The following is a 27,403-nucleotide window of genomic DNA, read 5'->3' as shown; positions in this document are numbered from 1 at the left end:
AATTTCTAGTAGAATTACCTTGTTTACTAGGATATTGGTTAATTATGCTCTTAAGCATATTATGAGGGTTTATTATACACCGATCGAGTGTTTTGGCCTCTCTCTCATTCAAATCTAGTTCTTTTGGGCGATGATGAGGGTTTATCTGACATGTATGTTGGTAGTCTGAATCAAGATTATGAAGAAGACGTTTCAACATTTCAACATCTCCTCTCCATATCTCGTTATTTGGGGAGCTTTCAAGGTAGCTCATCTCAATACGTGATTGTTACTTAAGGCCACTATCTGATTCTGAAAAAGAGTTATATCTCTTTATTCATGTCATAGTTTTGGATGTTTTCTTTGTTCTCGATACTAGATTTTCTTGTACTGTTTATAGAGGAGGATCTTTATATATATATATATATATATATATATATATATATATATATATATATAATGTAATATGTGCTCGGTTGTCTTAATATAAGTATTTTTTCCTTAAAAAAACAACTAAATGGAGTGTCGAAATAAAAAATATTAATTAGCAATAGGTCTCTCAAAACAAATTTTATTCCAATAGTTACACTCTAATTTTTTCCAACCCATGAGTAGATAAGTTTTTTTTAAAATATATTTTTTATTGACCAAAGTACCCTTTATCCTTGTTTTACTTATAAATTTCAACAATCAAATGTATTTTCTATCGTCACTGTAATCAACTAATTGGAGAGCCAACACTAACAATTGACACTTGAACCTCTTCTTTTCTTTCTCTTGTTGTGGTTGAAGTAGAGATTTCTTTAACTTGAAATTTAACTTTTTTCTTAGATTAGATTAAAAGGCAATAATTTATTATTATTATTTTCTCAATCAAATAATTTTTATTATTTAATGGGTAGAACAGTAGAAAAAATATTGGTGGCACTAGAATCATGTTGGCAAGTATCACGTGCCAACCGTGCCTAAAAAAGAAGCGCATCGAGCTCAACTTATTCACATGTGCATCAACATATTCCATTCTAATCTTTTTTCCTAGTTCATATAAAAATGTTGTGCAAGGTCTTGTCACCACTAATTCCATCTTTATATACAAATTAGTTGTATACCCACGTTTCGCACGGTTTATAATTGATTTGAGAAATAAAGATGTCTAACCATCTCTTAAAACTTTGTTAGCAAAAAAAGAAGCCTAATCGTAAGATAAAAAAAGTAATAACGACAGCTCCTCTGTTATCGTAGTTGATAATACCAAAATAACCCCACCAATAAAAGTTGGACATGTGACAACTCAAGTGCCAGCTGGGCGCAGATGAAGGACGAGCCGAAGGGTACACTTCGGCCATAACCGAAGTACCCACTTCGATCCCTCCAAAGATTACTTACCGAAGTCAATGAATTTTACCTCGCTTCTATCACGCTGAGTACAACCTTGGTACTGTCCCTACATAACCGAAGTAGGTATAGACCAGATCATGCAATGAAGAGTCCCAATAGGAGACAAACTCTCAACAGAGTCTAGCTCCCCTTTGGAGAGGGATACGGATGGAATTTACCATCCAAAAAACCCTCTAGCAAACCAATGAGAGAAAGTTCGACTCCCACTACAACTCAAACTGCTCAAGCACATATAAAAAGGCGAACTCCACTCTCAAGTAAGTATCCTAACTTTTGCACTCAAATTTATTTACTGAGCAAGAGGTAGAGCTACGAACAACGAGCCATCCTCCCAAGTTTAGTACAGTACTGACTTGAGCGTCGGAGAGGTCCCCCCGAGCACAACCTCGGGGCCTTATCGAAGCTTACATTCACTTCTTGTGTAGGAAGAAAGACAGCTGATCAAGAAGGAAGGACTTGGTCTGACTAACTGATTCGCCCAGTAGGGTCATTCCTATTTTTAAAGTCATCAGTTTGGCGCCGTCTGTGGGAAGGAAAGTTAACTTCTCGAAAGATACTCACAAAGGTTAGACCAAGAAGAAACAATGCTACTTCAAAAGAAGGAAGGTCTGCTCAAACGCAGGAAGACCTCCTCGGAAAAGAATGAAAGTCTCCTCAAATAAGGAAGATCTTCTCAAAAGAACGAAGGTCTGCTCGAAAGAAGGAACACCTCCTCAGAAGAGAAGGAAGGTCTCCTCGGAAGAAGGAAGACATCCTCAAAAGAGAAGGAAGAACTCCTTAAAGAAGGAATACCTCTTTAGAAAAGAAGGAAGATCTCCTCAAAGAAGGAAGATCTCCTCAAAGAAGGAAGATCTTCTCAAGGAAGATTTTCTCAGAGGAACGAAGGTTTTCTCAAAAGCAGGAAGACCTCCTCGAAAAAGAAGAAAAGGTCTCCTCCAATAAAGAAGATATTCTCAGAAGAATGAAGGTCTCCTTGAAAGAAGGAAGACCTCCTAGAAAGAAGGAATACCTTCTCAGAAAAGAATGAAAGTCACCTCGAAAGAAGGAAGACCTCATCAGAAGAGAAGGAAAAACTCCTCAGATAAGGAAGGTCTCCTCAAACAAGAAGGAAGATCTCCTCAGACAATGGAAAAAATCTCCTCAGAGAAAAATGAACATTTCCTCCTCAAAAAATCTACCTCAGGAAAATTACCAAATAGGAAGAAAAAGACTTACCTCTTTGAAAAAAATCTTCATCAACAAATTGTCGGATGCGGAACTAGTTCGGTCTACTAGTTTAGTGTCCACTAGTTTGACCACCTAGAAGAGCACGCACTACTTCGGCCTACTAGTTCAGCGAGTACTAGTTCGGCCATCCGGTAGAGCACGAACCAGTTTAGCCTACCAATTTAACACACAAGAGTTCGGCAACCTAGAATAGCACGCACTACTTCGACCTACCAGTTCAGTGCCCATTAGTTCAGCCTCCTGATAGAGCACATACCTGTTCAGCGCCCACCAGTTCGGCCACCCGGTAGAGCACATGTCAACTGAACACACACTAGTTCAGCCACCCGGTAGAGCACGAGCCAATTCGGCCTACCAGTTTAACATGCAAGAGTTCGATAACCTATAACAGCACGCACTACTTCGGCCTACTAGTTTAGCGCTCATTAGTTCGGCCACCCGGTAGAGCACATACCAGTTGAACACATACTAGTTCAGCCACCCGATAGAGCACGCACCAGTCTGACCTCCTGGTTCAATTCGCAATAATTCGGCCACCCGGTATAGCATGAACCAGTTCATTCTCCTGGTTCATTTTGCTCCATATGGCCTTTCAATTGCAAGAAGAAGGAAGGAGACCTCCTCGACAAAGAATCTTACTCAACAAGGAATCCCCCTTGACAAATTGCCAGACATGAGGAAAAACACCTCTTTAAAATATGCATCAATACTAATAAATGTAAAACATGATAGGGACATTGACTTAACAGATTATTAAACCTTTCTCATGCCTCAGAAATTGACTCATCAAGTTGTTGATCGAATTGCATGATTTTGTCCCTGAAAGCATCAGTTTTTTGAGTCGAGAAAATTTTCCTAGAAATTTATTTTGTACCTCAATCCATGTAGATAGTAAACTCGATCTCAAACCGTTAAGCCATGTCCTTACCTTTTCCTTTATAGTGTAGAAGTAAATTTTCTTCCCTAAAGACTCCTCGGTAATCCATGTAGTCAAAGACATGAGAGAAACCATATTAAAATTTTCATGAATATGACTAAGTGGATCCTCCAACTTAGACCATGGAAAGAAGGCATCATATCGAAGTGAATGGTCTTAAGGTCGTAGTTTCTAGCTACTGTTGAAACAATATGGGGATTCCAGAATAGTGGGATTGTCAAGATCACCCATCATCTTAGCTTGCACTATTTCTGCAATCTTCTTGTTGTCGGTTGAAGATTCTTCTTTGCTTTCACTACCTTGATTCTTGTTCCTCAATAACCCTTTGATGTCGTCTATATAAGGTTGTAACTCTCTTTTTGAAGAGCGTCTACCTTGCATAAAATCTGAAAAATTTAATGAAAAGAGCTAAGTACACACTTAAACTAAAACTAGTCCCCGACAACGGCACCAAAAACTTGATGTAATAGTTCTCGCAAGTGAGCAAGAGTACGGATAGCACACTGTATGCAACTAATGAGGTCGATCCCACAGGGACTATTTAATTCAATTATGGTACCTAGCTAGATGTAAGAATAAAAGGTGATGACGAATGAATGAAAAATATGCATGCTATACTTAAATAACTAACAAGGAATTGAAATTCAGGTTTTTAGATATTAATATGAGACGAACACTAAGTCAATGATTTCACCTAGTAATCCTATCACAAGCATTCAATTAACAAACACACAATTATGGTTCTGATTCAAAGGTTGATTCTTTCTCAAATATGCTAGATCGTTCGTTCGCGGTGCCAACAAATATTATTAACAATGGATTAATCATGTTCGGTTCGCAGTTGCTAACACAAGGCTAATAACTCATTACAATCTAAAGAACTATACAACCAATCAATCCCTTAAACGTTGTTCACGACAGTCAACAATTGATTTTCTTAATTCCAGCTCCACTAAGACAAGTGAATTCGGTTCATTCCTTAGTCCTAACTAGATGAGTCTAATTGAGCATTCAATTGGTGGCCAATAAATCAAACAAACAATAGACTATAAGCATAAAAATTAAAGACAAGAATCATTGAACCAAAATTATGCATTCATTGAATTGAAAAACTTACAATGATCATATTAGGCTATATCAAGCCCTAGCAAAGAAATTTAGTTACAATTCATCATCCAAGTTACAAAATCAAGTCTAGAGAGAGAAAACATGAAAGGAAGAGATGAAGAAAAACCCCTTGATTTGATGGAATGGTTGTTGGGTAGGAAGCCTTAAATCCTTTAATCTTCCAAAAGCTTGAAGAAACTGAGTTTTTCTGTTTGAAAAACCAGGAAAAAGTATATCTAGTCCTAAAATCGTGGCCCCCTTTTTATATTTAGCTTTGACAACCAATAAAATTTATTTTTGGTAAAATTCAGAAACTATGAAAATCGGGGTCCGCTTGAGCGATAATGGGCGCTTGAGTGGCCCAAAATCAACTGCCTGTATTTGCATATATATGTTGGTCCGCTCAAGCGATGTAGGGCACTCGAGTAGCTAGTCTTCTATTCTCAGTTCCAGTCGCTTTCTCCATGTGCGCTCGAGCTGCTATTTGTCCTTGAGCGGCTATCCAAATGTCAAATGCATCCTTTTAAGCCATTTCATCGTCTTTTCACTCAATTTCTTCGCGAGCCATCCTACAATAAAAACACCAAATAAAACCACGTAATACCACCAAATTCCATAAAAATATCGAGAACAATAATATAAAATACGTGTAAAAGTGTGTATAAATATATGCATATCAACAGTGTCGCTGAAAGGCGTTATCGTACACTCAAGAACATGGTTAGGAGTATGATGAATTACTCCAAGGTACTAAATTATTTGTGGGGAGAAGCGTTAAAGACCGTACTGTATATCTTGAACAGAGTTCTTAGTAAGACAATTTCATTAACTCCTTTCGAGTTATGGATTGGTAGAAATCCTGGTTTAAGATACTTACATATGTAGGTTTACCCAATGGAAGCTACAATTTACAACCCAAACAAAAAGAATTTAAACTCTAGAACGATATCTGAATATTTCGTTGGTTATCCAAATAAATCTAAGGGGTGTTGATTTTACTATCCAAATCATAGTATGAGAATAGTTGAACACAGAAATGCTAGGTTCCTAGAGAATGATGAAATTAGTGGGAGTAGTCAATTACGTAAAGTAAGTCTTGAAGAAGTAAGAGAAAAATACCGGTTATCCTCAATTTCTCAAAATATTGTGGTTAATTTAATCACGGTAACTACTCGTATACTTAAGGACTCGAGGAAGTTGAACAACAAAATATAAATGTTGCAGCACTTCAAGATAATATCACCAATGAAAATATTTCAATTTCAAATGATTATGTGGTGACCTACTAGATTCTAATTTTTAAATTGGGATTAAATAGGTCCGGTTATGTTTTCACAAACCATGAAAAGTGATGATTCTAGAAAATGAATTTGATGCCATGATGAAAAGTTGAAGTAAATGGAAGAGAATGGTGTATGGGATATCATTGAATTGCCTAAAAAATGCAGGAAATTTTATTACAAATGGGTCTACAAGACCAAACACGATGCAAAGGGCAATATCGAATGATATAAGGTCAAACTCATTGCCAAGGGCTTTACTTAGAAGGAAGGTATTTATTATAAGGAATCTCTCTAATTTTCAAAAAAGATTCCCTTAGAATCATTATGGAAATTGCAGTTCATTATGATTTAGAGTTACATAAAATGGATGTGAAAAATACTTTTTTGAATAGAATTTGAAAGAAGATATCTATATAGAACAACCTGAAGGTTTTGTAAAAGATGGAGTTGAACATATGACTTGCAAATTAAAGAAATCTATTTATGGACTTAAACAAGCTTTCAGACAATGGTGTATTAAGTTTAACGATACGATCACTTCCTTTGGAGTTGAGGAAAACGTTGTTAATCAATGTATACATATGAAATTTAGTAGAAGTAAGTTTATCTTTTTAGTTCTTTACGTGGATGATATTTTGTTAGCCAATAGTTATCTTGGTTGATTACATGAAACTAAAAAATATCTTGCCTAGAATTTTAAGATGGTTGATATAGGTGAGGCAACCTATGTCATTGACATATAGATCTTTAGGGATCGATCTCAAGGATTGTTAGGATTATCTCAGAAAGGTTATATTGTTCGACTCTTGGGAAGATACAACATGTAATTTTGTTCAAGTAATGATACTCCTATTGGCAAAGGTTACAAATTCAATGAAAATCAGTTCCCAAAAAATGATTTAGAACGAGAATATATGAAGAAATTTCTTATGCGTATGTTCTTTGGTAGTTTAATATATGCACAGACTTGTATGAGATTGGATATTACTTTTGTGATAGGAATGTTAGGTAGATACGAAAATAATCCTAGAAGGCAGCAAAGAAAGTTATGAGATATTTGCAAGAGAACAAAAGATTATATGCTCACATATAGGAGGTGAGAACAACTTCAATTGATTGGTTACTCATATGTGAATCTTTTTGGCTACATAGATAGTAGGAAATCTACGTCAAGTTGTGTATTTTATATTAGTTGATGGACCAATTTCTTAGAAGAGTGTCAGACAATCAATCATTGCTTCATCTACAATGGAAGCTGAGTTCATAATGGGTTTTGAGGTTACAAACAAAGTTTTGTGTATGTGGAACTTTATCTCAGGACTTGGTGTTACTGAATATTGACTCAATTGCAAGGCTGTTGAAGATATTTTATGACAATACTGCAATAGTTTTCTTCTCTAAGAATAGAAAGTATTCTAATGGTACAAAGCATATAGAATTGAAGTACTTGCTTGTTAGAGAAAGAGTCCAGCAATAAGAAGTGTCAATTGAAAATATTAACACCACTTCAATGATTGTTGACCCATTGACCAACAGGTTGCCTCCCAAGCCCTACGAGGAGCATGTTATTAGGATGGGTCTTTTAGGCAATCTATGATTGTTGTTCTTTTCTTGGAATTAAAGTGGTTATGAATTGACAAAGGTGTATATCTTTCTGTCTTTTCTGTTATCCAATTATGCATATGTACATATTATCCTTGCATTGATTAACATAAAATGTTTTAAGAAGAAAAATTATACAGGTTATTACATCATAAAAGATTGTGTTAGTGAAGGTTGTTACTATTGTATTACATGGATGGGAGTATGACATTGAAGTTGTATAACTCTATGACTCATATTATTTACCTAAGCTGATTATACTATTATCTCATTTTAATTGGTTTATCACGTGTCTTAAGTTTATGATAAAGTCCAAATGGGTCAAAATTTTTTTTTTTTAAACATAATCGGTTTTGTGAACCAAATGAGAGAATGTAAATATTTTTATATTTATTTATACTAACCTTTTTTCTCTTTTGTGTTTTAGTTTGACTTGACTTATCATTAAAGAAAAGCTGATAGTAAAATTATCAATTACCTTGAATTTATATTTATGTATGTGTTTGTACCAAAATCTAAATCCTACAAGTAAACTGACACGTGACAAAGAAGGACCCACAATGCACAAAAAATGGCCAGTCTCCTAGTGACACGTGGTGGAGGCAAGGAGATTTTTATACTAACCGATGTTTATTTTGTAAGTTTTTGATTGGTTGCTGACCTGAAATCCAAGAATTTGTTCCCAAAAATCAGGGTTTTCCGAAATCAACTGTCCAAGGAGCTACAATCCAGAGGAGTCTTGGTCCTAATGGGAAAGATTCTTCTCGAATGTGGTTTGTTAGATTCTTACAGTATAACATCAATGAGGGACTTGGAGCAACAAAATTATGTTATTTGAATAACCTGGTTTCCTCTGAAGCGCGTTTCCAGCTGAAACAGGTCTCTATGCAGCTCAAGCCACGTTCATCCTGCACCACTCAGAAGTATCCATTTTCACACGATTTTTCATGTAGAAGAAGCAGTAAGAAAATCGCCATGAGCCATGATCCCTTGTTTTTTAGCATGAAGCCTGAAGACTCACAAAGAAGAGGCTTCAACGACATCAAAGAGAGACTATTTCCTCCCTATAGATGTAGCACGACCACAAGGACAATGCCATCATTTCCACGTTCAGGAGAAAGTTGTAGTTATAAAACCCACTAGCCCAGTCACTCCAGCAAGCAATGAAAGAGTAGTTGTGCCATGATTTTCATGACATCTCACGACATATCCAAGAAGAAGAATAGAAGAAGTGCTCATCTCTAAGCACTATAAAAGAAGAAGAGAAAGAAGCAACAAAAGCACCCCGCGTCAAACACAGACTTAGCGTCTTCAATCCTTTATTTGCTTTCTTAGGCATGGCTTCGACCACTAATATTTTTATTTACCATGGCTCCTCGCCAACTAGTACTTAGATTTACTTTTTCAAAAGCCCCCGCGGTTATGTTTTAGTTTAAGCTTGTAAAGCACGCCTACATCTCAGGATGTATCCCTTTTCAATGAAGATCCTGATGCATTCCCACAATGCATTGTTTTTCATTTCATTCCAATAGTAGTTCTTTTCATTCCGGTGATTAGTCTTCTATTTTTTCTCTTTTTTTTCTTGATTGACAAAGTCCTTTTCCCTGCAAGACAAACTTCGAGCCAACAACTTGTGTTCTCTAATTGCGCATAGTCCGTTTTTGGTGCAGAGGTCAGATTTGGTGTAAAATCCTACAAACCATCCTATCAAATTCTTTGGGATGACAGTAAACCCTAGCACACTTACAAATCCAATAAAACTCTTGTTCCTAATAGCTAGAATTGTGAAATCTCCTATTCAGCGCAGAAGACGATCAACATATCTTTGGCGCGCCTGATGGAACACGAGTATCAGAAGCAATCAACATTGTGACGTCTCTTGTCCAGCGTAGAAGACGATAAACAATATGGGATAATAATCACTAAGATAAAATCAAGGAACCATGATGGATGGTTACTCTTAGTTGTTATCTCTTATCTTAACCATCTTCTCTCCTCTATGAAGGAGCACGATCAGTACGTGATTGTTTAAGCGTATACTCTTTTTTATTAGTAAATTTTGAGTGCTAAAAGAGAAACAGAGAGAAGAAGTGTGTTAAGATTATTACTGAAGCATCTTCTTCATCAATCAATATGGCAAATAATGGTACACAAGTATGATCCCTTAAAGGTATTTTCCACATTAATGATAAAATATTATAGGGATTATTCTAAGCACATTTGGTCACTGAAAGATGGCCCGTGTTCCATTTTGTACATTGAAAGTCAATATGTGCCAATTTGGTAATCCAAAGTTCAAATTTATTCCAAATCTGTCCGAGCATACAATTTGACACAAATTTTAACTTTGAATTACCAATTTGATACAAATTGATTTACAATGTGTAAATTGAAACACATGCTATCTTTCGGTGACAAAACAAATTTTATTTCTCTCTTTTAAAATAATCTCTGCTAGTTGTGCTAGTGAGGATCTGCAGTTGTTTTAGACCTTTCGTTCTTCTGGAACTTCAAGGAAAACATGAAGAAAAGAAAGTTTAAATTGCAATAATTTTTTGGTTTTGACTCATATGAGGCAAGTGAAAAGCACTTTCTTTTGCACTTTGAAACCGGCATTCCCAGTTTCCATGTGAATTTGTGGTTGTATTTTATTTTTATGTTACAAACACCTAATTTTTTATTTCTGACATACAGGATTTGAGATTCTTGAGATTGCTTACATTGAATCATATTGCAAAAGAGCATTGTCTAACTATGAAAAACAAGAAAGGTACCTTGGTTCATGTTGACTATCGTGTCCACGTCCGGGAGATAAACCTTTTTCGCTCAAAAAGAGCACCTATCAGTGTGTTGTCAGCTGGTTCAATTTTGGAGACAGATTAGTAACTATCTGGACAGCTCCTCGAGCCATCCAGACAGGTGACGCAGATATGCAATTTGGGAATGACTATAAATAGTTTTTTTTTTTTTTTTTTATTTGTGGGGTTTAGAGAGCCCGATTTGGGAGAGTGGTTTTGAGTTGTAAACATTAGGAGATTGCCGTCTAAAGCGAGAGAGAGTGATTTGGGTTTGTTCTTGAGTTCAAGAACTCATCTCTTTTTGTAATCTTCACTATATTAGTGGAATTCTTCATTGTTTATCGCCCAAGGAAGTAGACAAGTTGTGTTGAACCTCGTTAAATTTTGTGTCTACTTTCTCTCTTTTGTTTCCACAAGTTTTCTATATTCGACTTTTGTTTCGTTAAATCCCAACTATCAGAGCTTAGGTTCAATGACTCTTGCAAAATTTGAGATAGAAAAGTTTGATGGAAAGAATTGTTTCTGTGGAGAATATTCCAAGAAGGACACGTGGCGTGAGCCTATTTGTCCTTCTCATAGGTTGACCAAGTTATTAATAACCGGTATATAATTTCGGTAAATAAGTTATCATTAAATGAGGTAATTTACTAATTAAATGAAATCCCAAAAATTACTCTTAGAGAGTTGTATAAGGAATAAAACTCTTCCACTATAAAAGGGAGGTAAAGTCTCAAGGTATTTTTTAAACTCTAATTGTGATTACTTTGGCTGGTGATTGTCTTGGAGGCTAACTTGAGCGTTAAAGTGCCCACGGTCAACCAAAGACCGTCAAGCTCACTGACATTCTTTTTTTCGTAATAAGGACAGCTGGATCATGGAAGATCAATCAGCTAAACAACCCTTAGAAGCATTAAGGAGTGTTCGGCTAAAGTGGTGTACGACTTTTGTTCACTACAATTTGGCGACCACAGAGGGAGACGATATGTTTTCCACAAACAACCAACCTGAATTTGACATGGTGACCATATGATCTAAGTTGGAAGAAGGGGGAAGAGGATCCCAACAGTGAAAGAGCCATGAGGAGGTTGGAGCTGACGGCCACTAGAATGTTGGTGCTGACGCGACTCAAGTCGGCAAGGTGGCAAAAGGAACACTTCCAACCGAGGCCAAAGATGAGGCGGAGATCCGGCGCACAAGTGAGTATTTAAAGTCCTTGAGACAAGGGCTCGCTAAAGTCAAGCAAAGAGGCAAGCGTCCCCTTAAGAGCCTACCTCGCCCATCAGACGAGCGGGCACTAAACAGAAGAGGTGGATCTCGTTCTATGCGGGGACGCTCACCAGACAAACATTCATACATCAGGACCGAGTATGAAAAACAAACCTTGGAGAGGAATCCATGGAGAGGAGAAGAGTGCGGAGAGGATCGAAATTTCCATCATGATGATAGCAATCCCTGAGAGACCAAGTGTAGGGATGAAAGGCTAGTCAAGTATAGTGATGAGCCAGATGCTATGAAGGTCGACCTCATCTATAGAGCCCAGCAAAGAGCAATGATGCTCTCGATGAAATGATGACTTCTCCTTTCACCCGGAAGATCAAAAAGAGATAGGCTCCTAGGAGGCTGGTTATGCCAACTTTTGAACAGTTCAATGGCTGAATTGATCCAGTTGCTCATCTGGACCAATATATGTGAAAAATGATTTTGTGGGAAGGAGATGAGCCAATCTTGTGCAAGGTCTTCCTATCATCCTTAGGGCTAATCGCCTCGCGATAGTTCTGTTAGTTATCTTCAAACTCAATTTCGTCATGGTGTGAGATGGCCAGACAGTTTATCAACCGATTCATCGCCAGTGGTCGAGAGCCAAAGACCCTCAGTACCTTGCTTACCATGAAGTCGAACAGTGGAGAGGATGTCTCCAATTACTTGTGTAGGTGCCTGGAGGTGTGTGCAGAGGTGGAAGGATGTGATAAACGAACGACTGCCACATCCTTTAAGATTGGGTTGCCATACAATTGTAAGCTCAAGGAGTCTCTAATAATGTATGAGCCTAACACCATAGCAACCTTGCAAGACAGAGTTCAGAGGTAAATGACCGACCTCTTTAAGAAGAGAGGAAAAAGGTTCCCGGAATGGTCGATCTTGACAAGATGGTAGAAGGGTCTTTGGTTGGGCCGAACACAGTAGATCAGGGAGGAGTTCACCCAATGTTGTTGAGTTCAACATGCCAATCCACAAGCTATTTTACGAGATCAAGGAACAATCGTTCCTAGTCCATCCTCTGACCGAAGAGACCAAAAGAGGTACTGCGCCTTCCATAGAGATGTGGGTCACATGACGGGGGAGTGTAACAATCTGTAAAAACACCTAGAAGAACTAGCAAGATAAGAAAAGCTAGCAAAGTATTTGAAGAATAAGAGAATTGAGAACAATAAGACTTGGAATAATGACATGAGAGCTAATGTAGGCAGAGGGCAAGATGATGATGCTCCAAAAGGGACAATCAATGTGATTACTTTGGAGAGGTGGGGGCATGTGGTCTCTATGAATAGTACGGCTAGTCGAACGAGAATGGATAAGGAACAATAAGCAAGAAAAATGAGAAGGACTAGAGTAAATATCACCTTCTCAGATAAGGATCTAATCGGAGTGGACCCTGTTCATAATGATGCCCTCAAGATCACCATAAGGGTCAGTGACCATGATGTTAAGCGAGTTTTGATTGATCAGGGAGTGTCGTGAATATCATGTATTACCTGATGTTCAAGATGTTGGGATGAAGTCAGGTTGAGCTCATCCCAAAGACAACATGCTTGGTCAGATTTAATGGTAATCAAGTTGAGCTCATCCCATCAGGTCCCTGATAGAAGAAGCATCATTTGAGCTTGAGCCAGGAACAGATCCAAAGAAGAATTCGATTGAGAAGCTTGAAAAATTCTAGGTTTACATATCTAACATTGACAAGTACTTTGTCATCGGCAAGAATTTACCAACAATAGAGAGAGTCCCTCCTGGGACTAATATTGAGAAATATCAGAGTTTTTGCTTGGACTCCTCAGGAAATGCCAGGAGTCGATCTGAAGGTGGCGAGCCATAGATAGAACATCTGATCGAACTTAAAGCCGATTATCTAAAAGGCCAAGAGATCGACCTTGGCGCATGCAGAAGCAGTGGTTAAGGAAGTAGAGAAGTTGACTGAAGGAGGAGCCATACGGGAGGTGGATTACCCTAAATAGCAGTCGAATACAGGGGTGGTTAAGAAAAAGAATGGAACGTGGCGAGTTTTTATGGACCTCACATATCTTAATAAGTCTTATCCAAAAGATATGTGTCCATTACCCAAGATTGATAAGTTGGTGGGGTGGACTCGACGTCTAGAAGTCAAATGATGAGTTTTCCTTATGCCTATAGGGGATACCAACAGATCCCCATGAGTGAGGATGATAAAGAGCAGACTTCATTCATCACTTCAAGAGGCACTTTTTGCTACGAAGTAATGCCTTTCGGGCTAAAGAACGTGATGACAATCTACCAGTGTCTAGTCACTAAGATGTTTGGAGGAATGATTGGGCACATAGTCAAAGTTTACATTGAGGACATGGTTGTTAAGATAGTTAGAGAGGAATACCATATTTTAGATCTCCAGTCTGTATTGGATGTGTTAGAAATTTATAAACTCAAACTCAATGCGACAAAGTGTGCTTTCAGAGTAAGCTCTGGAAAATTCCTTGGCCACCTTGTGACTCGAAGGAGAATTAAAGTTGACCAGGATCAAATTGCGGCCATCTAAAATTTTGGAAGTCCAAATTCGATCAAAGAAGTGCAAAGGTTGATTGGGATGGCAGCCGACCTCATAGATTCATTAGCAAGTCTTCTGATAGATGCCATCAATTTTTTAGAAGCTTACAGGGAGCTAAGAAGTTTGAATGGGATGTCGGATGTGAGAAGGCCCTGGCCGAACTAAAGAGTTACTTGCAATCGTCCCCACTTCTGGCCACACCTATTCCGGGAGATAAAAGCTGGGTAAGAAATTGTTGTGAGCGATTGTTCTCTTGAGAGACAAAGGAAAGGCAAAACAGTCAATTTATTATGTTAGCAAAACACTCATAGATGCTGGGACGGGGTACACACCATTGGAAAAGTTGTTGTATTGCTTGGTGATAGCTTCTAGGAAACTCAATCATTAGTTTCATGATCACTCTATTGAAGTTATGGCCGCCTACCCACTCAGAAACATATTGAGTCGAGACAACCTCTCTGGCAGTAGAGCTCGACCAGCATGATATTCACTTTGTCTCAAGAACGACCATTAAGGACTAGGTCGTGGCCGACTTCGTAGCATAATTTTTTAGTCCACCAGAACTACCAGTTCTGGAAGTATGGACCTTGGAAATCAATCCAACAAATACTTGGGAACTCATGGTGGATGGTTCGTTAACTAGAAAGGGGAGTCGAACTAGGGTAGTCTTGACCTCCCAGAAGACTTTACCATTGAGTAGGCCATCAGGTTGGGGTTTGACGCAACCAACAATGAATCACTTTTGTGGGTTAACGAAGTCCACTCAAGTTAGGGGAGAAGAGAATGAATATTTCTTCGTTCTCACAACTAATAGTCAGTCAGCTCACATGAGAATATACAGCAAAGACAAAGACAATGATTCCCTACCTGGCTGAAGCAAAGAAATTGATTGAGAAACTAGAAGACTTTGTGATTCAGCCAGTATCAAGAGGGCAGAACGGTCATGCGGATGCCCTGGCAACCTTAACTTCGACCAATCAAGAGTGAGTCAGACGAACTATCGTAGTTGATGTCCAAGAGAAACCAAGTGTACTTCTCGAGCAGCTTGAGATTTCCTAAGTTGAGCTCTGCCCAAGCTGGATGGATCCCCTTATTTGTTTCTTGGGAGATGGTTCCCTTACAAGAGACAAGAAAGAAGCTAAAAAGGTCACCTTAAAGTCATCACGCTTTTCGCTATCTCTAGAGGGAGAATTATACAGGAGGTCATTCACTGGCCCATATTTGGTCTACCTCCATCTAGAGAAGAAAGATTAGTTTTTCTATGAAATCCACAAGGGAAGTTGTGGGTCTCGTGCTTGGGGCAGTTCGACGGCTCAGCGGGCTATCTCGCACGGGTATTGGTGGTCGTAGATGCACGAAGACTCAAAGACACATGCTAGAAGCTGTGAGAAGGCTCCAAGAATTATGATACTTACAGTAAGTTTTCTTCTGGATTTCTTCAGGAGAAGGAATTCTATGCCCAGGAGGTAGCTTGATCATTTTGTCTGCCAGGAGTTAATCAAAGATCTTCTCTATTTTGGATACATTATAAACATAGAATTTGGCTTACTTGGATGATTTTGCAGCTGGCTGTTTAGGAGATCTGACTTGACAATATCTTTGCAAACATAGGATTTCTTGCTTAGAATCTCTGCTACGGCCACCTCTTGTGTAAGATCATCATAGATATTGGCCACCATATAGTTTGAGTCCCTATAGTTGGTTCCTTTGGATGAGTTGGCCATGTCTTGCACTTTCTTTAAGACTCTTTCATAGCGGACAGACCTGGCAGTCAGGTGAGAAAAGTCTTGGAAGTCCAAATCATCAACCTTCTTTTTGAATTGAACGAGCATCCCTTTTACTGCCAATGCCAATATTTATCCTTTTGGAATCTCAGTGTTGCATCAAAGTATGGCTTCCTTGAATCTGGTAAGAAACAATTTGAGCTTGTAGTCACCCTCCGAGCCAACTTCACCACACTGAATAGTAAAACGAACTATGTGTTCCACAGTTGAATGGGCATCTTTGCCGGAGAACAAAGAGAAATCAAGAGATTCCATCTCCTCAAGCGTTAAGCGATCTCATGATGCTTCCGAAGGACATGCTCCTATGCAAACCCGTCAGAAAAGAGGTACATACTTAAACATATACTTTTGTTAGATCTCACATCTGTGTCGTCAATACTTTGGGGTCCTTGCTCAACATAGTTCATATTTAATTTTCGATGGTTTGCCCAACATTTGGCACACCATTCATCAGGATGGTTCTTGAAAATTTTGTCGTGGACTTGTTTTATCCAGATCTGATTCCAAATTTTGTGTTTGAAGCTATAAACTCTGAGGTTAGGCCATTTAAAGTAACATTATTTTTCTTCTTCATATCAAATTTCTTTTACTCCTCTTCTCCTCAAGAATTTCCTAATAAGGTTTGATGTAATAGTTCAACAATCGAATTATTTGTGAGTGATTCGGATAAAATAAAGCAAGACACAGAGATTTACGTGATTCGGCGTTGTGCCTATGTCCACGGTACAGAACTATCCGATATTCTTAATATTTTTGTAGCTATAGAGTGTATTTGAATCAAATACAAAGTAGCCAATCTGATTCAGGATCCCCCTCCCTGTTGCTAATGATCTCTTTTTATACTTGTCTTGTGTAGTTATCAGCAGTTGAAGCAGTTCGCAATGGTTTAGGAGGTTCACAACAGTTGGAAAATAACATCGTCGTAGCTGAAGAACTGGATCTACTCGAGGAAAGACGTAACAATTCTTCCATCAAGACAGCGGCCTACAAACACCGGATTGCAAAGTATTACAACAAGACAATGAATCAAAGAGCCTTCAATATTGGAGATTGGGTTCTATGGAAAGTTTTCCAGAATACACAGCAACTGGATGCCAAAAAACTGGGAGCCAGATGGGAAGGACCGCATAAAATAGTGGATATCGTCGGCCATGGTGCTTACAAACTTCAAACCAAAGAAGGGAAGATACTCAACAACAGTTGGAATGCGAAACATCTCAGGTTATATCTTTCCTAAAAAAATTTCAAATTATATATATAGGGGTCTGGATGATGAATCACTGAATTGCATATATTTTCTCAAACAAGTTAAGTATATGCATATATATGGCTTAGCATGTATAAGTGTCTGACAGACCGCATTAAACGATCACCATTGCTCTACACTTGGTTTTTAGTAGAATCTGTTGATATACAGGACGAAGCATGAGGTATATAGGATGAAACACAAAGTACAAAGGACGAAATACGACTTACATTCTTCTGAAAGGTCCTGCATATTTCACTCTTATACAAATTTTGCTACTTTTATGATTTTTTTTAGTAATTCTGCTTATACTCTAAATATTTCTTTCTAGTGTTGGAAGAAATTGAACAATAGTATAAGTGAAAAGTAATCTGATACGAAATTCAAATAGTATAACATTGTACTTAGAATTACAAAAACTTCAAATGTTGGGCATAAAATAGGAAGATTGCTCAAAAGTAAAGTCAAAGATCATCTTCGGCTTCAGAAGCGGAAGTTTGCATCATATCGGCCTTGAACTCTTCGTACTCTTTGATCATGCGATTAACTTCTTCTTTGCTCAGAGTACCGACCCTATGTTGCATCATCACTTCTCCTAAAGCCTTGATTCTTTATTTGCCTACAACAAGGGCATCTTCTCCTTTGTAAAATCGGCATCTTCCTTAGCCTCAGCCAGTTCCTTAGATAGTCGATTTGCTTTCTCCACATAAGCACCCAACTCAACTTCACAATCTTTTAATTTGGACTCAACTTCTTGAATGTTAGCTTCACAGTCCTTCAGTTTAGCTTCTTTTTCTTGAAAATTTATCTTGAAAGCCGAAAGCTCTTCTTCAATTGCATTCTTCTATTGCTCATAATTCGTGTGCTATAATCACCAATAATGTCTTGTATTTATATATCTATAAAACAAGTCTCTATGTTTAGTTCTTTCCAATTCTATTGGAATTAGGAGACCACTAAAACCAAGCACTAACCGGATACCAATTCTTATAAATTATAATTATTGGCGCCGATTAAGTTCACTCTCTAGGGCGGCCATGCCTTTGCAAGCAAGGCATGTCTTTGGGCATAGCTTGGCCCAAAATAGAATCCTTAGGATCCGTCCAACTTTGTTGCACCTCTATGTTTCCATTTGCCCAATCCTACAAGAATTTAAGGTTCAAATATTATTTTGATCCTTAATCCATTCTTGACTTTAATTTCGATTATGTAAAATATTTATTCTACAATCCAAACCAAAATTCCGAGACTCATTATTTTATCATAAATACACTTACAAGAATTTTGTAAACCTTAACAAAAATAATTTTATCTTAGGGTTATCTTGGAAAACCAAACCCAATAAAATTATATATATTGTTATACAAATTCTATTCCTGTAATATCCCAATAACCGTTGTGATATGGTGAAATTTGTCGATCTTCCTTTAATAGGACGAGAGACTAAAGTGGGGTTACCAAGGGGACTCTACATGACATACAAATCTAGGCTCCCGAAATATTATTCTTTACCGCCAAGCCCTATGACTGGGAATAATATTTCAATCCAATGTTCGTCTAACACCACATAAACTATGGATAAACTCTCAGAGATGTACGATTCTTACATTGAGGCTTTTCTTATTAGAAATATGTCCTTGACCTTTGAGATGTGTATGAATATATCCTCCATGCAACACCTGGAAAGTTGGAGTAAGAGTTTGTGTATTATCAAACACTCCAAAGTCCATATTTCCCATGAGCTCTCGGTTCCCTTGTATCTATCCACTAAGCGTATTAGATTGACTCGTCAATCAATCTAAATACTAACGCTTGATCTATAAGGATCACTTTCCAGAGTTTCTGGGTAGATTAATTTGAACATCTTAGGTGGGGTGATTACACTTCCGTATCTCGAAAGTACATAAATGACAATGTTGCAGGTATTCTTCCATACCCTAATGGCATACATCCAATCCATCGAGTATATGGACAATAGAGTGTGTCTCACTCATTGAGGAATCAAAACGCACACGCAATAAGTATTAAAGTATTGACCTACTCAAGCTTAAGAGATATCGTACTCTCACAGCTATAGGATGAACAACTCATTGATAGTACTTTTCTGGTTGTTCTTTCCTATGTAAGTCCATCAATGTATGTTTCCTTACATACACTAGTGCACCAATCCGAGAATCCTCTCGAGTGGTCAAGGCAAACCACTCCCCTATTTGGAGATGTCCATGCACTACAACCTATATCAACAAAGTGTCTAGCTTTGTTAATCTGGTTGTGACTAATTTATTTCGGATGTAATAGTGAATATTGTGTCTGTCTATACTCACACATAAAGTGTATTTGAGTATCGAAGATTACTATAAATAACATCCCTAAACGTTGATGGAACATTCATACATAAATGAAAAGAAATCTAATACACATAATGTAATTTAAATATTTATCAATAAATCTCAGAACGTCATACATGGTAAGTTTTAGGACATAATCCCAACACACCATTGCTCTACACTTGGTTTTTTGTAGAATTTGTTGATATACAGGACGAAGCATGAGGTATATAGGACGAAGGACGAAGTATGAAGTACGGCTTACATTCTTCTGAAAGGTCTTGTATATTTCACTCTTTTAGAAATTATGCTACTTTTGTGATTTTTTTTAGTAATTCTGCTTATACTCTTAAGTATTTCTTTCTAGTGTTGGAAGAAATTGAACAGTAGTATAAGTGAAAAGTAATCTGATACGAAATTCATATAGTATAACATTGTACTTAGAATTACAAAAACTTCGAATGTGGGGCATAAAATAGGAAGATTGCTCAAAAGTAAAGTCAGAGATCGTCTTTGACTTCAGAAGCGAAAGTTTGCATCATATCGGCCTTGAACTCTTCGTACTCTTTGATCATGCAATTAACTTCTTCTTCGCTCAGAGTACCAGCCATATATTACATCATCACTTCTCCCAAAGCCTTAATTCTTTCTTTGTCTGCCGCAAGGGCACCTTCTCCTTTGTAAAAATCGACATATTCCTTAGCCTCAGCCAATTCGTTAGATAACCGATTCGCTTTCTCCACAGAAGCACCCTACTCAACTTCACAATCTTTTAATTTGGACTCAACTTCTTGAATGTTAGCTTCATAGTCCTTCAGTTTGGTTTCATTTTCTTGAAATTTTATCTTGAAAGCCGAAAGCTCTTCTTCAATTGCCTTCTTCTGTTGCTCCACATTGGACAATTGTCTATTTTGATAAAAAAAATCAGTTTTTAGAGTAACATGTCTCACTTCTAGCTCATTGAATTTCTCTTCTGCCTTTTTCGAAGCTTCGGCAGTAATGTCCTTCACCTTTTCTAATTGAGCTTCGGCCTCCATTCTCATTTTCTTTTCTTTCTCTTTGGCCTCTGAAGCGTTCTCAGCATCGGCTTTCAAAAGATTGTTCGAGAGATGAAGATTCTTGTTTTCTTCCTTTACACGTTCAACCTCCTTATGAAGAAATGGTTGAACTGACGAAGACTAAAAATAAGAAACAAAAGTCAGCTATAAATTATTGATGGTAGGAAACGAAAATAATTAAGTCTTACAATTACCTGGAAGGAATGAGAAATGCCATAAAGAGAAGCATCTTGGATATCCAGCTTCGGAGGAGTTGTGAAACCAAGAGGATAAGCCAGTTTATCCAGATCAGGAAATAATTCCCCAGGTTTCGAGACGATAGAAATGTTAGGGATTGCAATCTCAAAGCTTCTTGTCGAAAGCTCAGACGATGATGGACCAGCTCCAGACAACATTAACTCTTTCTCGATAAGAGCTTTAAGTAGCGAGATCGAAGGAACATAACTTTCTTCCTTCCTTTCATCATTTCTTCTCACCTCATCTTCTCTCCTTTCATCATCTCTATCATCGTCTGGAATATGAATGATCGCTTCAGCTTCTTTACTAATTCCCATATAGCCTTCTTTCTTGCACCTTCAAGAAGTAAGGAATCATCGGCTTCAGGGACTTTTGAAACTTCAGGAATTTCAGAGTCTTTGGGAATCGTTTCTAGTTCACTTTAAATTTCAGAACTTGGCTCATGCCTTCTCATGCCTTTTCTTCGTCCTCTTCTCCATTAAATTTCTTTTGCTCCTCTTCTGCTCAAGAATTTCCTTTAGGGTTAAAGGAACGATTGCTTTGGGAGCCATATGTGATCCTACCAAACATCAAGAAAAGAACTTATTAGGAAAGAATCTGAAAAACCAAAGACGAAAACATCGAAAATAGACTTACTTCCCAAAAGATATTTCGAGCATACAGACTTCCAATCTCTTTCAGCCCGCGACATCTTTTTAAGGAAAGACCGGCAATTCTTTTGCGCCTCTGTGGTTATGATAATCTGAGGAGATTTACCTACAATAAAAAAAGATGTATTTATATCAGGAATTTGACAAGGAAAAGCATAAATTAGTTGTTTATACCTCGAATCTACCAAGAACTAGGGATGGAATCATCTTCTTCCAAAAGGGCTTCTCTCCTCACCAAGAAATATTACTTTTGCCAATTGTGATCACTAGTTGTAGTCCCGGTGATCAAAGCCTCTTTATCTCTCTTCGACACCATATATCTTCCTACATCCTTCTTATTCTCTTGCCAAGAATAAGCAGCAAGAAATTCATGCGTCCCGAAAGTAATGTCGAATATTGAACTTAAAGCCTCCAAAGATAGTAAAATGCACCAAGTATTAGGCATTAATTGATAGGAGCCAACTCCGAAAAATCTTAAAACAGACGTAACTAAAGGAGTAAGGGGAAATTTTAACCCACATTTAAGTGACAAGGGTACACAACGGACCACCCAGGGACTTCATGAGAAGCCGACTCATTAGGGTTAGGAAGTTTTGTCTCTATCTCAAGAGGAATCCCAAATTCCTCTTTCATTTTGTCTAATTCTGATTTTGTCAACTTAGAAATAGGATCTCAATCTACGACTACCTCTTCGTCAACGGATTTTTTCTCAACTATTTTACTCTTCAAACGAGTATTTGGCACAGAAGGCGATGAAGCTTTATCTTTGGGACTAGCCGTTCCATCAACTAATCCCCTTTCGAGCAATAAACCCTCTTCGGAAAACTCATCTTGAGTATCCAAAATAACCTGATTCTCATTTGGGGTAATAAGAGAATCATAATTAGACTCATCCCTCTCAAGTTCCTTCTCATATCTATCAAGGAAATCTTTAGAACATAACCAAGCCATAGCATAAGAATCAAAGGGAAGAAGAAGAGAACAGAAAATGTACCGAATATAACTCGAATTGCGTTATCGAAGTTCTGGGTAGTGGGTAGTTACAGTAAACCCATTAAAAACCCCAAGGGTTGAATGGTAATTCCAAAACTCAAGAAGTTAAAACTTCTCGAAAATTATTTTCTCAAATCAATCACAACCGTTCGATTACCATCATTACTCATGTAATGGCGAAAAGGACGGTGTCATTTAAGACGTTTCTTCAAAAACCAATTTAAACTAGAACCATTCGAATGTTATGTCTCCCTTTCCTATAAATACGAAGAGAAGATAGGGAAAAGAACCAGGAAAAATCGGAAAAACTACTCCAAAATCTTATAGACCATGAACTCTTCACAACTCCCCGAATACCTTCCAATCGAACACAAGGTCGAAGAGTCGATGTATGAAGGAACATCAAGCGAAGATAAAGGGCCACCTCATGCCACTTTGGCGTATGACCCTCACCAGCATGTTTTTTGATTTACAAGAGATGCTGATAAGATTGGATAAGGATCTCCAGAAAGCTTAAAGAAGGGTAATGGAGCTCACCAAAGCTTTTCAATTGGCAAGATGCTTCCCAGCTTCGGGATATGTCTGAGAGGGCTGCTATAGAAGTTGTAAGAAGCGCTATGAGATATCACCCTCCTGATGAAGAATAACTTAGTTAGGATAAGCCATGCTCTATGGCCACGACCTTAGAAGGTCAAATAATTTCATCTATGTATTAGCATTTTAATGATAAATAAAATGTTATTTAAACATCTGCTCAAACATCTACCAAAAAATTTCGATAAAGTCGAAGCTTCAATAAATCTACCCCAGCAAAAAAGGGGAGACGAAACTTCGACAGAGACGAAGCCTCGGATATGAGACGATGCGGTCGTTCGATGAACATAATTACGAGCACAATCATGTTTATCTTTCACGATACTTATGAATCCATCATAACCATAGGATAAGCGATTCGTTCCATACAATATCTGAGCCATTGATTTGGAATTTAATTTGTAGAACGGCTGAAAAGACGCTACGGCTCCGCGAAAACAAGTGTGAAGGGGGATGATAAAAATAACTCCCCACTTCTTTCAAAAAAGTAACTTCCTTCATCTTTAAATAGACGAAGGAAAGAAACAGAAGGGGGATGATAAAAAGAATTCTCTTAATCATACAAGTATGAGTTCTCATACTTCCCCACCTACGAAGAAGGCAAGAGTTGAAGAAAGAGGTTCCACCTCTGGGGCAAGCAAAGAACCAATGGACCCAAATAAAGAACCAGAGGGCCCAAACCGAGAATTGGAAGACCTTATTGTTGAAAAGTTCGTTGTCTCAGAAGAACTATATGGAGAAATCCCTTGAAACTCTATCCGAGAGTTAAAAGAACTCCTGAAGGACACTAAGAAAGATCTTCATAACGAATATGAACGCAACCACTCTGATGCAAGGGTACTCCGCATAACAAAGAATGATTTGGCTGGAATTTGCCTGAACGCTTGGGGAAGGGTCTGAAGACAAAATTCTTATCAATTACAAGAATCCCTCATGGATCTGGCAGCCCACGTTGGGACTGCAATGAATGGAATAGATAAAGTAATCCGAGCCTAGGCCTGTTAAAATTTTGTCATCTTTTTAATGCAATTTAATCAAGATTTTTCCTATTCTTCTTTAATGAAATGTTTTATATTTCTGCTACTGATTGTTATTTCTTTGTTTTGAATGTCCAAATGGAATAGCTGAACAAGAATCACAGCATCAGATGTATGAAACAACAACAGAAGTCAAGGATGACGATACAACCCCAAACATAATATTTTCGAGTTAAAATTAACTCAAAAATAGGGGGCAAATTGTATGGGTCAAGTTCAACCCAATTAAAATACAAGGGTTATGTTCAACCCAATCCAAAATACAAATGGGCCAGACCTAAACATAAGTCCACAAAGACAAGGTCAACAAAGCCCAATGTATCTAAAAACTAAACTTAAAGTCCAACAAGGACCTGGTCAAACAAGGCAACACAAAGCCGATACAAATACAGAAGCATAATACAAATGGTCGATACACAAAGGCCGAACAGACAGCCGAAGGATGAAGTCGAAGATAAGGTAGTTCCACATCAGCGGTTATGTCTGAAACTGACAGAAAACTTCCTCAACTGCTATGAACCTCCTCAACCGTTGCAAACTGTTTCAACTGCTGATAAGTACACTAGACAAGTATAAAAAGAGATCATTAGCAACAGGGAGGGGGATCCTGAATCAGATTGGCTACTTTGTATTTGATTCATATACATTCTATAACTACAAAAATAATAACAATATCGGATAGTTCTGTGCCGTGGACCAAGGCTCAACACCGAACAACGTAAATCTTAGTGTCTTGCTTTATTTTCTCCAAATCACTCATAAACAATTCGGTTGTTGAACTATTGCATCAACACGTTGCTAATGTGTTTATTTTCTTAAGTACTGAAAACAAGTTATTTTGGTACATCGGATCCAACATAGGTTATAGTCCAAAACACAAGGGATACAAGTGCTACCATCCTCCAAGTAAAGGTCCTCATTTCTCGATATGTCATCCTTGATGAGTTGACTTTTTCTTTCACAAAACACAAGGTTGATGGCTCAGTTCCCTCCTCTGATAAACTCCAACACATCTTTGATCAATGGCTGTCAATAATGGACACACTGATGAGAGCCTAGCATCCGTGCCTCCCTCTGCCCCACATTTGTGCTACCATCAACCCAGCTAAGCATCACCTCCAAGTGATGAAACACCATATTCCTCAACTACAAATGATCTGTTCACTTCCATTGATTCAACATGTTCCACAGCAACCACAACACCTCAACCCACTACCATTCATACCCACTTTAGTGATTCCATAATTGATGCTACTCAAAATGCACCAGTCTCCCTAGCTTGTCCTGTGACTTCATTGGATGGTCCATCCAATCCGACATATGCAGCACACCACTATGGTCTGGTTAATGCCTCACCGCCATCAAGCTTCTAGGAGACCTCAATAATGTCCTCACCTCTTCCAATACATGCCACAGCTGATACAATATCTTTCGCTATGCAAGATAGCTCCTTGACAGTGGCAACTTCCTTGCCAGTAGTCCCTTCTAGTAATCATTCCATGACCACACGTGGCAAGGCTGGTATTGTAAAGCCAAATCCAAAGTATGCCCTCACTACCATTCATCCGACTATCCCACGTGAACCTAGGAGTGTCAAGTCTGCACTGTCTCATCCTAGTTGGACTCAAGCTATGTTTGATGAACTTGAAGCTCTTCATGCCAATAAAACTTGGCAGTTGTTCCTTGTGTAACACTCCGACCCGGAATGCGTTATTTTTGGTACCATCTAAATAAAACCCTAATAAATTCAATCATCACCCCACCGAAAATTTCAACAGCACCTCCCCATATTATGGAGGATGCCAACCTGGAGTAAACACGCTGCAAAATCACAAATATATTCACAACCTAGACAGGGCCTCCGGCCATCTAACAATTCATAACACAGTTAAATTCTCAAATCTAAGCAGGGCCTCAGGCCTCCTAGCATGTCATATCATCAATCAATTTCACATCTAAGCAGGGCCTCAGGCCACCTAACAGTCACACATAATTTCTCCACACAACAACATATATAATCAACATCCAGGACAAATAGCAATCTAGCAAACATAAAAAGTCGTCAGCACACAAAGTCCACAAACGCGGTTCGGGAGTATCGATCACACGAAGTACCCTTCCTACCATCCATCCCACAGTCAAGAATGGGGATATCACACAAAGTCTCAACTAAGAAATATAGATATGACCAAAATAGTAATAACATAAATCACGCACCCTCCTCCTGATCCGCGACCTTGGTACCGGAACTAGACTCACCTGCGAAGAGGGAATAGGAGAAAGAAAAAGGGTGAGCGAAAGGCCCAGTAGGGAATAATAAAGAGTAAGTGAATAATATGAGGCTGAAATATTAAAGAAAGGCACAAATGCAACAACATAATAGCTAACATCATGTACACCAAACACAAGTAGATAACCACACCATACGAGATCCTAACTTGGCCCACCGACACCCCTACACATATCGGAACCCTGAACAACCCAACGGCATCATCGCATGGTATTTCGAGCACATATGGAATCCTGATCCGGTCCACCGGCAACTTAATTTTAGGACAATGAATATAGCAATATTATTCTTCTCTCAATCAGAGGTATATATAATATATACATATCTCTTAAAACAAGAAAAAGATTATTTTTCTTCCCTCAATCTTTGACTTTACTTCCCTCAATTACATATATCAAGGAAAGTAAATCTTTGACTTTACTTCCCTCAATTACATATATCAAGGAAAGTAAATCTTGGGTAAATCTTTGACTCAAATAATAAACAATATTCTAAAGAATACTCTACAAATATTCACTCGATTCAACACTCCCCCTCAAGGTGGTGCATAGACATCGTACATGCCCAGCTTGACAAGTGAATCGGCAAACACTGAATTTGACACTGCCTTGGTTAACACATCAGCCAACTGATCTTCAGTTTTCATATACGAAACTTCAACTATTTTTCCTTCTAGCTTTTCATACACGAAATTCCTATCAATTTCCACATGTTTAGTTCGATCATGTTGCACTGGGTTCTCAGCAATTTTAATTGCTGACTGATTATCACAATACAATTTCATTGGTCTTTTAATGGACAAACCAAGCTCCCCCATAAGCCGTTTGAGCCATAACAACTCACAAATACCTTTCACCATTGCTCTGTATTCGGCTTCTGCACTAGACAATGAGACAACTTTTTGCCTTTTACTTCTCCAAGTAACCAGATTTCCTCCAACAAAAGTTAAATACACGGTGGTTGATCTTCTTCGGTCTCCTTTACCTGCCCAATCTGAGTCGATATAGCCCCATACGTCTGCATGCCCATTCTTAGAAAAGAGTAAGCCTTTTCCCGGTGC

The 27,403-nt window shown here is 38.1% G+C and overlaps 1 non-coding gene across 1 annotated transcript; it reads left to right on the top strand.

Annotated features, from left to right (window-relative positions):
• Window positions 1-3,324: 3,324 nt before the first annotated feature.
• On the top strand, window positions 3,325-3,431 carry LOC120009997. The gene has a single exon (XR_005470786.1). It is a non-coding gene; the product is annotated as a small nucleolar RNA R71 (small nucleolar RNA).
• Window positions 3,432-27,403: the final 23,972 nt, after the last annotated feature.

Source organism: Tripterygium wilfordii, chromosome 11 (assembly GCF_013401445.1).
Source record: "Tripterygium wilfordii isolate XIE 37 chromosome 11, ASM1340144v1, whole genome shotgun sequence".
Lineage (NCBI taxonomy): Eukaryota > Viridiplantae > Streptophyta > Magnoliopsida > Celastrales > Celastraceae > Tripterygium > Tripterygium wilfordii.
This window is presented reverse-complemented; position numbering and strand designations above follow the sequence as displayed.